Source organism: Oryctolagus cuniculus, chromosome 4 (assembly GCF_964237555.1).
Source record: "Oryctolagus cuniculus chromosome 4, mOryCun1.1, whole genome shotgun sequence".
Taxonomy (NCBI): domain Eukaryota; kingdom Metazoa; phylum Chordata; class Mammalia; order Lagomorpha; family Leporidae; genus Oryctolagus; species Oryctolagus cuniculus.
This window is the reverse complement of record NC_091435.1, coordinates 158,521,599-158,533,905: the sequence shown is the minus strand read 5'-3', so window position 1 is coordinate 158,533,905 and position 12,307 is coordinate 158,521,599. Positions and strand designations below refer to the sequence as shown.

The 12,307-nt window shown below is 37.7% G+C and overlaps 1 long non-coding RNA gene across 2 annotated transcripts in view; it reads left to right on the top strand.

Moving 5' to 3' along the window:
* The window catches only part of LOC103350359 (uncharacterized), an 87,179-nt gene extending 75,171 nt beyond the window's left edge, over positions 1 to 12,008 (top strand). For both annotated transcript variants that reach the window (XR_011388398.1, XR_518356.4), the window contains exons 2-3: positions 4,294 to 4,400; positions 11,654 to 12,008. This is a non-coding gene — a long non-coding RNA (uncharacterized lncRNA). The remainder of the gene's footprint in view (positions 1 to 4,293; positions 4,401 to 11,653) is intronic.
* Positions 12,009 to 12,307: the final 299 nt, after the last annotated feature.

Here is a 12,307-nt window from a genome sequence, read left to right as displayed (position 1 = left end):
AAATTTTTGAAATCCACATATAGTTTTTCATAATACACATTTTCATGAACTTTTGGAAAGACCCTGGTATATTACAAAGATAATATTACAATGTAATGCAAAAGGTTAAACTATCTAATAAACTGCTGGCCGTTCCTATGTATATGGAAGAAAATAATGTTAGATCTAATATTATTTATAAAAATACATTCCAGATGGATTGATTATTTCTGAATCATGTGAAAGTTGCAGACACAGTATCCTTTTACCCTGAGCACTTCTGTGTATATTTTCCAGGAATAATCATAATAAAATCAAAATCAGGAAATTAGAATCAATACAATGTTGTTACATTGTTGATTGCATTAGATAATTGAAATCTCATCAATTGTTTCATTAGTGTCTTTTAAGTAAAAGAGAAAAAAATACTTTTTTATTTTGTGGACCAAGATTCATTTCAGAGTGTAACCTTGCATTCGTATGACATGTCTTTGATCTGGAATAGATACTTAGTCATTCTTTGACTTTTATCACCTTGGCTAGATTTTTTTTAGACTGTCCCTCACTTTTGTGTGTGTAACTGAAAACGTTCCTATCCATGCTTTTGATGAGTGTATTGTTTTCTGTATTTGATAGTTACCTTCAAACAGAAGTTTTTACCACTGATTTTTGGCTGCTTGTGGCTACAATAGGAGGGACCCCTGGTTCAAGGGTTTTCTTTCAAAGCCATTTGCCAATAATATTCAGAAGTACTCCTAATATCAGCCGTAACCAGCAGAAGAAAATCTACCATTTCCATATTACCTGGACGCCTTTCCTTATGCTCTTTGATTCACATTGTTTATAAATGACTGTGAAAAAGCTTTTGACTACTTATTGGCATAGAGGTAACTGTACCTGATGGATACCCTTGTGAAAACCTTAGTCAACTGCATAATCAAATTTCAAACCCAGCTAAAACAGGCCTTATTGATAAGTCCACTTAGAGAGGAAAAGTGGTTTGCTTTATAATTCTATTTAGTTCTACCAACTTTTCCTGAGTTGGCAGGTAGTCCTTGTCTTTGTTGTGAATGCTAATGTTCTCTGGCCAGCTGGCAACTGTGTTTTATTCTGCATAAATTTTTTTGGCCTTCTGTCTCTCTTCTGACACCTCAAAAACTCCTTGGGCTAGATTTTCAGCTGGTTGAAACTAGCCTTTACTTTAATAGGTGTCATTTAATTTCCTGCTTGTTTCTTTGTATAAATGCCAATGTTATAACATTTATGAAAAGGCCTGTAAACCGGACTGGCTGAGGGGAAATGAGGCTGCTGCCCTAGGAAGCCAGAACCTTAATTTTTCCTAACTTTGATTTAGTGAAGCAGGAGAACAGGGCTTGGAGTAATTTTTCTTAGATTAGACCTTGGTTCTTCTACTTTACCACTGGTGTGACTTTGGGCAATTTAAGTAGTTTCTGTGTCTAAATGTTCTTAGTTATCCATCAACAATGATGATGTTATATATTCCTAGGTAATGTTTTTATTTTTTACTTTTTATTTATTTATTTTTAAAAATTTACTCATTTGAGAGGCACAGTTAGAGAGACAGAGAGAGAGAGAGAGAGACTGTCCATCTGCTGGTTCACTCTCCAAATGGTTGCAACAGCTGGAGCTGGGCTGATCCAAAGCCAGGAGCCAGGAACTTCTTACAGGTCTCCCACATGGGTGCAGGGGCCCAAGTACTTTGGCCATCTTCAGCTGCTTTCCTGGGTGCATTAGCAGGGAGCTGGATCAGAAGTGGAGCAGCTGGGACTTGAACTGGTGTGCATATCGGATGCTGGTGCTGCAGACAGTGGCTTTACCTGCTACACCACAGCGCTGGCCCCCAGAGGTAGTATTTTTTAATGTGAGGGAGAAATAAAATGATACATGGTGTATAGCATATACGTAATAATATGTAGCAAATATTGCCTATTGTAATCAGATATGTCCTTTTAGTAAATCGTGTGAATAAATATTCTGGCTATTTATTGCTGTGGTTAACAAATTACCCCAAATCTAGTGGCTTAAAACAAAAACCATTCTATTATGCCATGATACACAGAGAATTTGTGCAGGCCTGGGTGTGGTATGACTGATGTCTCTGTCATGTACAGCTTGGAAGCTGGTATAGTTTGCATAGTCCAAGAAAGCTACCTTTGTCTGGGATCCCATTAATGTGGTGGCTTGGAAGGGACAGCTGGAAGACTGATCTCAAGTTGGTCTCTCACCATCTCCATGTAGTCCCAGGTGTTCACCACATGGTCTGTCCAGCAAGTTAGTCACACTACTGGTATAGCAGATCATGGTTCCTGGAATAGCCACAAAGTATCTTATAACAATTTCAGGTTTCGCAAGGTTCCATATTTGTGGCATTCTTTTGGTTTCACAGTGTTGAGTTTATATTTCACGTGAAAAGGGACTATAGAAGTGCATGGGCACTCGGGATCATGACTCATTGAAGTGAGATCTTGGAAGCAAGCTAACATAATGAGTAATTGTTTTTTCCTCAGGGGTATTCATTTATAATTGTGTGCAGTCTTGTGGTCAAGTACTGGTTGAGCATATGTTCAGAGTGTCTTATTGCAAAAATACTTCTAAACAAGGCTATAGACTCATCACATGGAGTGGTTTGAAATTTTCTTAGTTCTTATTTCTGGAATGAAATTGTTGTGGGTGATCCCAGGAAAGTGTAACAAGGAATCAGATTCCTCTTTAGATTCAATATTTCCTGGTATTTTGTCTTTCAATTGAACTAATTTGAGTTCAATTTTGGAACTAATTCAATTTTGGAATCTGCCACTCATCATTGCTCTGGTTATACTCAAATATGTAAAAAGCTACCCCTTAAGATCAGTGGCTTAAGACAATAAATATTTTGTGCACCCATGTCTATAGGTCAGCCACAACTCTATTTGTCCTAGGTAAACTTAGTTGGGATCAGTTGGTTTATGCTTCAGGCTGTGAAGGAGTACAGGTCTGTTCCATGTATTTTATGTCTAGAACTGGACAGAGTTACATCCTGAATTCATGTTGAAATTCAGGAGCTCTAAGAGTCAACGCCATGTTGAACATGCTAACACCTTTAAGACCTCTGATCAAGTGACAGCCACTTATATTCCATTTGCAAAATCAAATCACATAGGTCCAAAGTCAGTATACCTGGGAAGTCTATTCTTCCCATAGAGAGATGATGAGGGAAAGAGTAATTGTGACTAACTAGTATTTTCTACCACAGAGTATATAGGCAAAGTGGAACAAGAATTCAGTTTTCTTGGGCATTCCTGAGAAAACCATCATTTTTTCATTTATAGTTTTGTCTTCCATACAGAAGAGACCATGAACTTTTTGATAATTTTTTGGGGGGGGGGCACTTAGAATTCAGTGCATGGCATTAGATATTAACGATGCCATAAACAGAATTCACGATCCGATTTTTGGACTTTCTGTTATTTATATTCACTCTGTGTTTATGAAGCGCCAACACTATATTCAGCTATTGACAATGCATAGGAAATTGGTCTCTGCCCTGAGGAATTTATTTCAGAGCAATTCAAGCAATTCAGTGTCAGGCTCTCAACTTTGAACAGACAGCTGTGAAGAGGAGATAAGCTTTTGAAGATGCAGCAGAAATGGTGTTTATAGAGGGAATGAAAGTGGGAAAGATGATAGGTAACCAAGAAAGGGACAGCTTATCCAAATTTGCAAAATGAATGGTAGGGGAGGAAAAAGCAAGCAGTTCAAGTGCTAGAACAGGCTCCAGCTCAGCCTTACCCTCTGCATTTTCAGAAATCCTGAGGAATTTAGACATCAACTGGATTTATTACTTGACAGAACTCTTGAAGTTTTGACTTTATGTTTATCTTGCTTTCCATCACACACTTGTTTTGTGCTGATAACACTGAGTAGTCATCATCGAGTGTGGTAAACTCCTCTCAGTCCATATGGTCATGATATTAGTAGAAAGACTGAAACATCTCTCTGATTCTCCAACCAAGGTCACCCTTGACTGTGGACTGGCATAGTGTTTCCCAATGTGTTGTGATTTGAGGGTTCTCACAGGCATTTATGCCTTCAAAAATATTTTTACAGCGAAACTTACCCTGTACCTGATAATCCTAAATTACTTCCCACATGAAAGTTACTCTTCATTTCAGGAATTAAGGAAGTCTGAGGTACTGCACAGATAAGGTTGTCTTGTTTGGTCGCAGAGGGCTGTTTGGTGGAAAGAGCCAGGCTGGCAGGATAATCCTCTTGCTACTATAAACTATTCACTCTGTCCATTCACTCTCTTCCCAGCTGCTGGATGGGCATCTGTTTGTGCCTTCCCAGAATGCATTGCTTCTTCCCAACATCTCATCATTTTTGCGTGGTGAATCATCTGTGCCATGCTGTGGGTGCCTTTGGTGAGTCTACACCGAGAAGCCCTCCTTTGTTCCTCTTCTGTGATGGTCTTTGATGTGTCAGTGTGGCTGGGTACATTTTCCAGTTAATCAGTCAAGTACTAACCCAGGTGTTTTGTAGACATAACTAAGCTCCCTATTGAGTCCACTTTACAGAGATTATCCCTGATAAGCTGGGTGAGACCGATTCAATTAGCTGTGGAACCTAAGGAGCTGAACCGAGGTTGCCCGGGAAGTGAAAATTCTGCTTGCAGGCAGCAGGGGTAACTCGTCGCTTAGAGTCTGGATGTGCCCAGCCCGCCAGCCAGCCCCCTTGCTTGTGTAAGCCACTTTCTTGCAATACAGCTCGTCATGCATGTCTCTTATTGGTTGCATCTCTGGCTGAACGTTGACTGGTAGATCTTTTCACCCTGCTTTCTCACAGTGAAATGAAATGGATGCCCCACTAGCCTTTAGTTTCCTCATCACCATATTTTCTCTTTCATTGCCATATTAGAGCCAAAAATAAACACAAAACAGCTTAGCCAGCTGGTGACTCTGACTGCCTATCACTCAAGGGGGAAAACATAAAGATTAAACCAGACAAACAATAAAACCTTATATTTTTTCATTCTAATAAAAGTGTCCCAGTAAAATCATTTAATAGCTGCTTTTTCTCTTGTTTTTATTCTATTTCCAACCCTAGATATTGTACTGTTTTTATACATTTTAATTTTACTTGGCCACAGCAAACAGTGACTAACAAGCTTATTTCTTTAATTGCAACAACAAAAAAACCTTAACTGATTCAGTTGCTGGCCAGTCTGGAAGACATAAACAAAACATGAATTTGTAAGTTTAAAACTTGTGAATTCTTGTTCAAAAGAGAGAATTCCTGAAAGGGCCTATAATCAGATTCACTTTTATTTTTTCTTTGGCATTAAGGCATGGGGTGAGAACATTATTAAAATATTCACATTTTGTAGTAGGAGTAATACATTGCATTATTATCCGTGATAAGCATTTTAATTCAACTTAGCCTATTCATTGAGCCACCCCAAACCTATAAAATGTGTTGAAGGGCAGATCTTAGTCGAGAAACAAGGTGTGGGAGTTGGTAGAGTATGTAGTGGTAAAATAAGGAGGGCCAAAGGGAAGTAGTGGGATTGTTACACTATTACAGCGCATAGTCATACTTGCCTCTTGGTAGGCAGTAAAATGGTCCCTAAAGATATCCACATTCTAATCCCTTGAACCTGTGAGTATGTTACTACCTTACACAGCAAGGAGGAATTTGGTGGCAGGTGGAAGTTCAGGTTGCTAACAGGCTTATCTTAATTTAAGAAGAGGAACCTGGGTTGATATAATCAAATGGCTCTTCAGGAGTGGAGGAGGAATTTCATCTGAAGGATGAAATAAGAGAATGACTCTACCAGCCATTGCTGGCTTTGAAGGTTAAAGGGGGCTGTGAACCAGGGAGCACCTGCAACCTCTAGAAGGCAGAAAGACAAAGAAACAGGTTCTCCCACAGAGCCTCGAGAAGGAATGTAGACCTTCTGACACCTTGCTTTACCTCAATGGGACCCGCTTCAGACTTCTGAGCTACGGCAATGGGAAAGTAATGCATTTATGCCATGTTAAACCAGTAAGCTTGTGCACAATTTGTTATAGTAGCAACAGAAACTTACTGAGCTGTCTAAGCCATGAATATGATAGAAATAATAAAGGAGTTTAGCTGGTAAGCCCTGGAGGTGGTCTGTATGGTAGAAAGGAATCAAGTCATTTCCCTGTTCTACCACCCACTGGCAAAGTGACCTGCGGCATTGTAGTCTTTCTAAACTTCAGTTTTCTTATCTCCATCTTGGGCAGGAACCACCTTTTAAATGTCCCCCCTTCCCCTGAAAATTAAAGGCAACACAGTGTTGGTTTACTGTCTTGTCACCTCTGATCAAGGCCGGCTTTGCAGAGGCGGCACTGGAACCCACTGCAGGGCAAGGAGACTGTGAAAAGTAGAACAACTGAGAAAACCAGTTCTTGTGAGATGCCAGGTAATGATGAGACCAGGAAGATTATGGGTAACATGGAACCCAAAGGGACTGGGCAGAGGGGCAGTAACTGGCTTAACGCAAAGAACTAGCAACCTGGCTTAGTGAGATTGGGTCAGGACTGCAGATCTTGGAGCTAGTCCCAGAGACAGGGACAGTGTGGCAGGTCTTCAGTAATATGGAGTCATCCCTGTGGAGGCCTAGATAGCTCAGACATCTAAAAGCATCTCAATAAATCTAGTCACCATGTTTATTAGTTACTGAGTTGCTTTAAGATGTTACTTGTTTTCTGTCACCTTAGTTTCCTTAACAATTAAAGAACCATATTAAGCTCACCTAGGCTAAAATTAGTTCCAGTTATATGTTCTTCTGTTTTATAACATATACTGAAGAAATCATTCACATACATCATCAATTTAAAGCACAGAGTTGAAAAGTATTTTCTATATTCACAGAGAAGTACCATCACATTGTAGTTTTAGAGCAGTTTTGTCCTCACAGAAAGAAACACCTTGCCCATTAGCAGTCGTTCCTCATTTATCTCAGTATCACCCTAAATGTTGTCTACATTCTGTTACTGTATAGTGTTTCTTATTCTGGACATTCAATGCAACTAGACTTATGCAGTATGTGATGTTTTATAACCGTCTTCTTTTGTGTAGCATAATTTCTTTTAAATAGAAAAAATTCTCTTTTGCTGTAGTTTTCAGCATGTTTTTCTCATTGTTCTTCAAACTCTTTTTTTTCCAGAGCTTTATTTATTTATTTGAAAGAGTTACAGGGGGAGGGGAAGGAGGGAGGGAGAAAGAGATTTTTCCATCTGCTGGCTCACTCCCCTAAATGGCTGTAATGGCTGGTGCTGGGACAGACTGGAGTCATGCCCCTAGTATAATATTTTCAAGGTCTATTCTTGTTGTAGAGATATCACTATTCCATTCTTTTAAAAATTCTTAATAATATTTTATTTGGAAAAAGATGGGTAAAGCTGCTGCCTGCTATGTTGGCATCATTAAAAATTTTATTGTGTGGATAAACCATAATTATTTCTCCATTTTTTGTGTGATTTTTTAAAAAGATTTATTTATTTATTTGAAAGGCAGAGTTACAGAGAGGTGGAGGAAGGGAGAGAGAGAGAGAGAGAGAGACAGAAAAAGAGAGAGAGAGGAGGCTTCCATCTGCTGGTTCATTCTCCAAGTGGCTGCAATGTCCAGAGCTGAACGTGAAGCCAGGATCCAGGGCTTCTTCCAGGTCTCCCATGTGAGTGCAGGCCCAAGCACTTACTTGAACCATCTTCCACTGCTTTCGCAGGCTATAACAGAGAGCTGGATTAGAAGTGGAGCAGCCAGGACTTAAACTGGCACCCATATGTGATGCTGGCACTGCAGGTGTCAGTTTTACCCATTATGCCACAGCGCTGGCCCTGTGATGTTTGTTTTTATTGCTCTTGGGAAGCCTAGGTGTGGATTACTTGGTCACATCTCTTTTACATTTGGTGAATTGCCGATCAATTTTCCAAATTGTCAACAGTATTTTACATTCTCACAGGCAGTATATGAGGGATCCAATTTTTCCACGTATATACCAACATTTGTTGTTTTCCTTTGGATTATATCCATTCTACTGAGTATGAAGTGGTATCTCGCTGTGGTTTTGATTTTCACTTAACTGATGGCTAATGATATTGAGCATCTTTCCATGTGCCTGTTGGCCATTTGTATATCTTCTTTGGAGACATGACTATTCATATTATGGGCCCATTTAAAAATTTGTTTACATCCTCTTCCCAGTTGCAAGAGTTCTTTATTCTGGATGCAACTTTATTGTGAGACATGATTTTATCCTAGTCTACGTATCTTAGCTGATTGAGGCTACTTTAACAAATATTGTAGATTGGGTGACTGAAACAGCAATCATTAATTTCTTACGGTTCTGGTGGTTAAGAAGTCCAAAGTCGAGGGCTGGATGTTTTCTTTCTTGGTAAGCACCATCTTCCTGGCATGCAGACAGATGCTATCTTGCTATATCCTCATGTGATGGAGGGAGAGATACCATCTCTCTCATGTCACTTTCTATAAGGGCACTAATCCATTCCCGAGAGCTCTACTCTTATGGCCTAAAATTGCCTTCCCAAAGTACCACCTCCAAATACCATTACCTTGGGGATCAAGGATTTGACATCAAGTTTTCAGTCAGTCTTTTGCATTGTTTTTGCCTTTTCATTTTCTTGATAGTATTCTCTGAGGGACAAAAGTTTCTAATTTTGATGAAACCTATTTTGTCTATTTTTACTTTATTGCTTATGTTATGGTATTATATCTGATAAAACAATATTTAACCCAAGATCATGAAAATTTATGCTTATGCTTTTATCTAAAACTTTTATAAATTTGTCTCATATTTAGGACTATAATTCACTGTGAGTTAATTTTTATGGGTAATGTAAAATTGGAAGTCCCAATTTATACGTTTTTTGATATGCATATTGAGTGTCCAAGTACATTTGTTGAGAAAGCTTCTTTCCCCATTTAATTGTCCTGGCACCCTTATCAGAAAACAATTGGTCATACATCTGGGGCTCTCAATACTATTCCATTTATCTATTTTTGTCTGTCTTTATGCCAGTACAATATAATTTCAATTACTGTAACTTTTTAGTATGTTTTGGAACCAGAAATTCCTTTTTTCTTTTTTGTTTCTACATTTGTGGTGACTCTGGGTCTCAGGTATTTTTATGTAAATTTCAGTATCAATTCATAAACTTGCACAAAAGAGAAGTCCAGCTTGCATTTTGATAGGCATGTGGTGAATCTATAGATCAGTTTGGAGAGATTTGCCACCTTAACAATCTTGAATACTCTTATAGTTGAACATTATCTTTCCATTTACATAATTCTTTTTAAAAAATTCTTTATAATTTTCAGTATACAAATGTCATGGTTCTTTTGGTCCATGTGGCATACTTAAGTATTTTATTCTTGTTGAAGCTATTGTATCACTATTTTCCTAATTTAATGTGAACATTTAATTTCTATTGGACAGGTAAATAATTGAGTTTTGTATATTCTTGTATCTGAAAATCTTGCTGAACCCATTTACTATTTTAGTTTTTCTCATGAATGATTTTATATATCTATATGATTATGATTTCCTGTGTACAAAATCATGCTACCTGAAAATAGAGGTAATTTTACTTTTTCCTTCCAATCTCCTGCATTTTTTTTCTTCCTTAACTGTTTTGGCTAGAACTTCCAGGACAGTATTACAATGTTAAATAAAAGTAGTGGTAATAGACATTTTGTCCTGCTGCTGGTTTTCGGGGCAAAGCATTGCATTTTTTGCTATTTAGTGTGATGTTTGCTGTGAGGTTTTTGTGAATTTTGCTTATTAACTTGAATTTGTTCCTTTCTATTTCTAGATTGTCAGTCATTGTTATGAAAGATTTTTGAATTTAATAGCATGTTTTTTTCTACAGAGTTGAGATGATCTTATGACTCTCATCTTATATTCTATTAATTAAATGTATTATATTAATTGGTACTGTACACTAACCTTGCAATCCTAAGATAAGTCCCACTTGCTTATGGTATATGGTCATCATGATATGTCTCTGGGTTTGTTTCAATAGAATTTTGCATCTGTATTCATAGAGGATATGATCTATTGTTTACTCTTATTGTGATATTTCTACATCAGAATGGTGTTTGGTATTGGAGTAATTCTGGGCTCAAAGAATGAGTTGAGAGTGTTCCTTCGCTTTAACATTTGGAAGAGATAGTTGAGAATTCATTCCAACATTTTTTGGGGGATAATTACTTATTTATTTATTTATGAGACAGAGATATGAGAGAGAGAAAGAGAGAGAGCAAGCACACTTCCATCTACCGGTTCACTCCTCAAATGCCTGCAACAAACAAAGCCAGGAGTAGGAAACTCAATACACATGCATGGGCAGATACAATCACTTGAGCTATCACCTGCTACCAGCCAGGGTGCACATTACCAGGGAGATGGAAGTGGGAACGAAGCTAGAACTCAAACACAGGCACTCCCATATGGGATGCAGGCATTCCAAGCAACATCTTGACCACTAGGCAACTACCTCCCCACCAACCATTTTCAAACATCTGGTGGAATTCATCAGTGATAACAGCTGGGATGACATGTTATCTGTGGGATGTGTTTACTAATTCAATCCTGTGCTTAGTACAGATTTATCAAATTCTATATATTCATGAGTAAATTTTGATAATTCATGTATTTCTAGCAATTTGTCTTTTCGGTATGGGTTAATTTGCTGGAAAGAAAGTTTTCATGGTATATAACAGTTATTACTTTACTAAATTTGGTAGTAATTAATATCTTTTCTTTCATTTCCGATTTTGTTATTTGTGTACTCTTCTCCCCCACCTCCCATCTCTCTTTCTCTTTGTAAATCTAGCTCTAAAAGTTTGTCAATCTCATTGATATTTTAAAAGCATCAAATTCTGGTTTCATTGATTTTTCTGGTTTTCAGTTCTCTCTTTAATTAATTATTTTTTTTCCATTTCTTTTCTTAGGATTTAGTGATCCCAGTGACTTTGTAAGGTAGATTAGTTTAGTGGTTTATGGACTTCTCCTTTTCAGGGTGGGATTTTATGGATAAAAATCTCCTCTAATCTTTGCCTTGCCTGTTGGTGTGGGCTTGAGAAGGATGTGTATTCTGTTGTTGGGTATTTTCTTTATAGACATCTGCTGAGTGTAATTGCTTTACAGTCTTCTTCGGTTCTTTGGGTTGATACTCTGCTTGATGGTTCTCTGTATTTATTGAAAATAGGGCAGTGACATCTCCAACTGTTATTGTTCAGTTATCCATTTCTGACTTCAATTCTCTGTTTTGCTTCTATTTCTTGTTACTGGGGAAGAGGATCTGTTCTATAGGATCTTATATGTTTATAATTATGTATTTCAGGTGGATTGGGTTTCTCATCATTATGAAATATCTCCTTATCTCTATTTTTTATGTTTTGCTTTTGACTCTTTCATCAAGTTTTCAGGCAGATACTTCAGTCTTCAAGATTATAATTTGCATGGTATAGCTGCTTTGCTTTTGTTTGTATCTTTGAATCTAAATTGTATCTCCTGTATTAGCATGTGGTAAGATCTCACTTTCTTACTCAAACCAAATATCTATTGCTATTGATTCCACTGGTTATTTCATATTTAAAGCTGTTACTCATGTTTTCGAATTTACAGCTGGGAGTGGGCGCTGTGACACAGTGGATTAAGCTACTGCTTCAAGGCTACATCTCAGACTGGAGTGCCAATCACGGTCCTGGATACTCTGCTTTCCAAAGAGTTCCCCATTAATGTGTTGGGGAAAGCAGCAGAATATGGCCCAAGTCCTTGGGCACCTTCTATCCATGTGGAAGATCACACCAGGATGGAGTTCCCAGCTCCTGGATTCTGCCTGGCCAGACCTGGATTTTGCAAGAATTTGGAGAGTAAACCAGCAGATGGAAGATCTGGAAGATCTTATCTCTCTCCTCCTCTCTCTGTTACTCTGCCTTTCAAATAAACAAATAAATAAATAAAGGATTTACATCTGTCATTTTGCTTTTGTTTCTATAATACATTTCATATATTTTTGTTCCTCCTTTATTGCTTCCTTTTCTTTCAATATTGTATCTTTGACTTTCACACTCAGGTGCATTGTACTTAAGATTTTGACTCTTTTTGTATTTTTTGTATCATGGGTTTATTAGGATTCTTAGATATGTAGATTAGTGTTTTTAATATGTCTTAGAAAATTTCAGATATTATTTTCAAAAAATTTTTCCTTTATCTCTCCTGTCCCACTCATTCTACATACATTGGCTTGTATATATGGCATCCCATATTTGTTTTAGA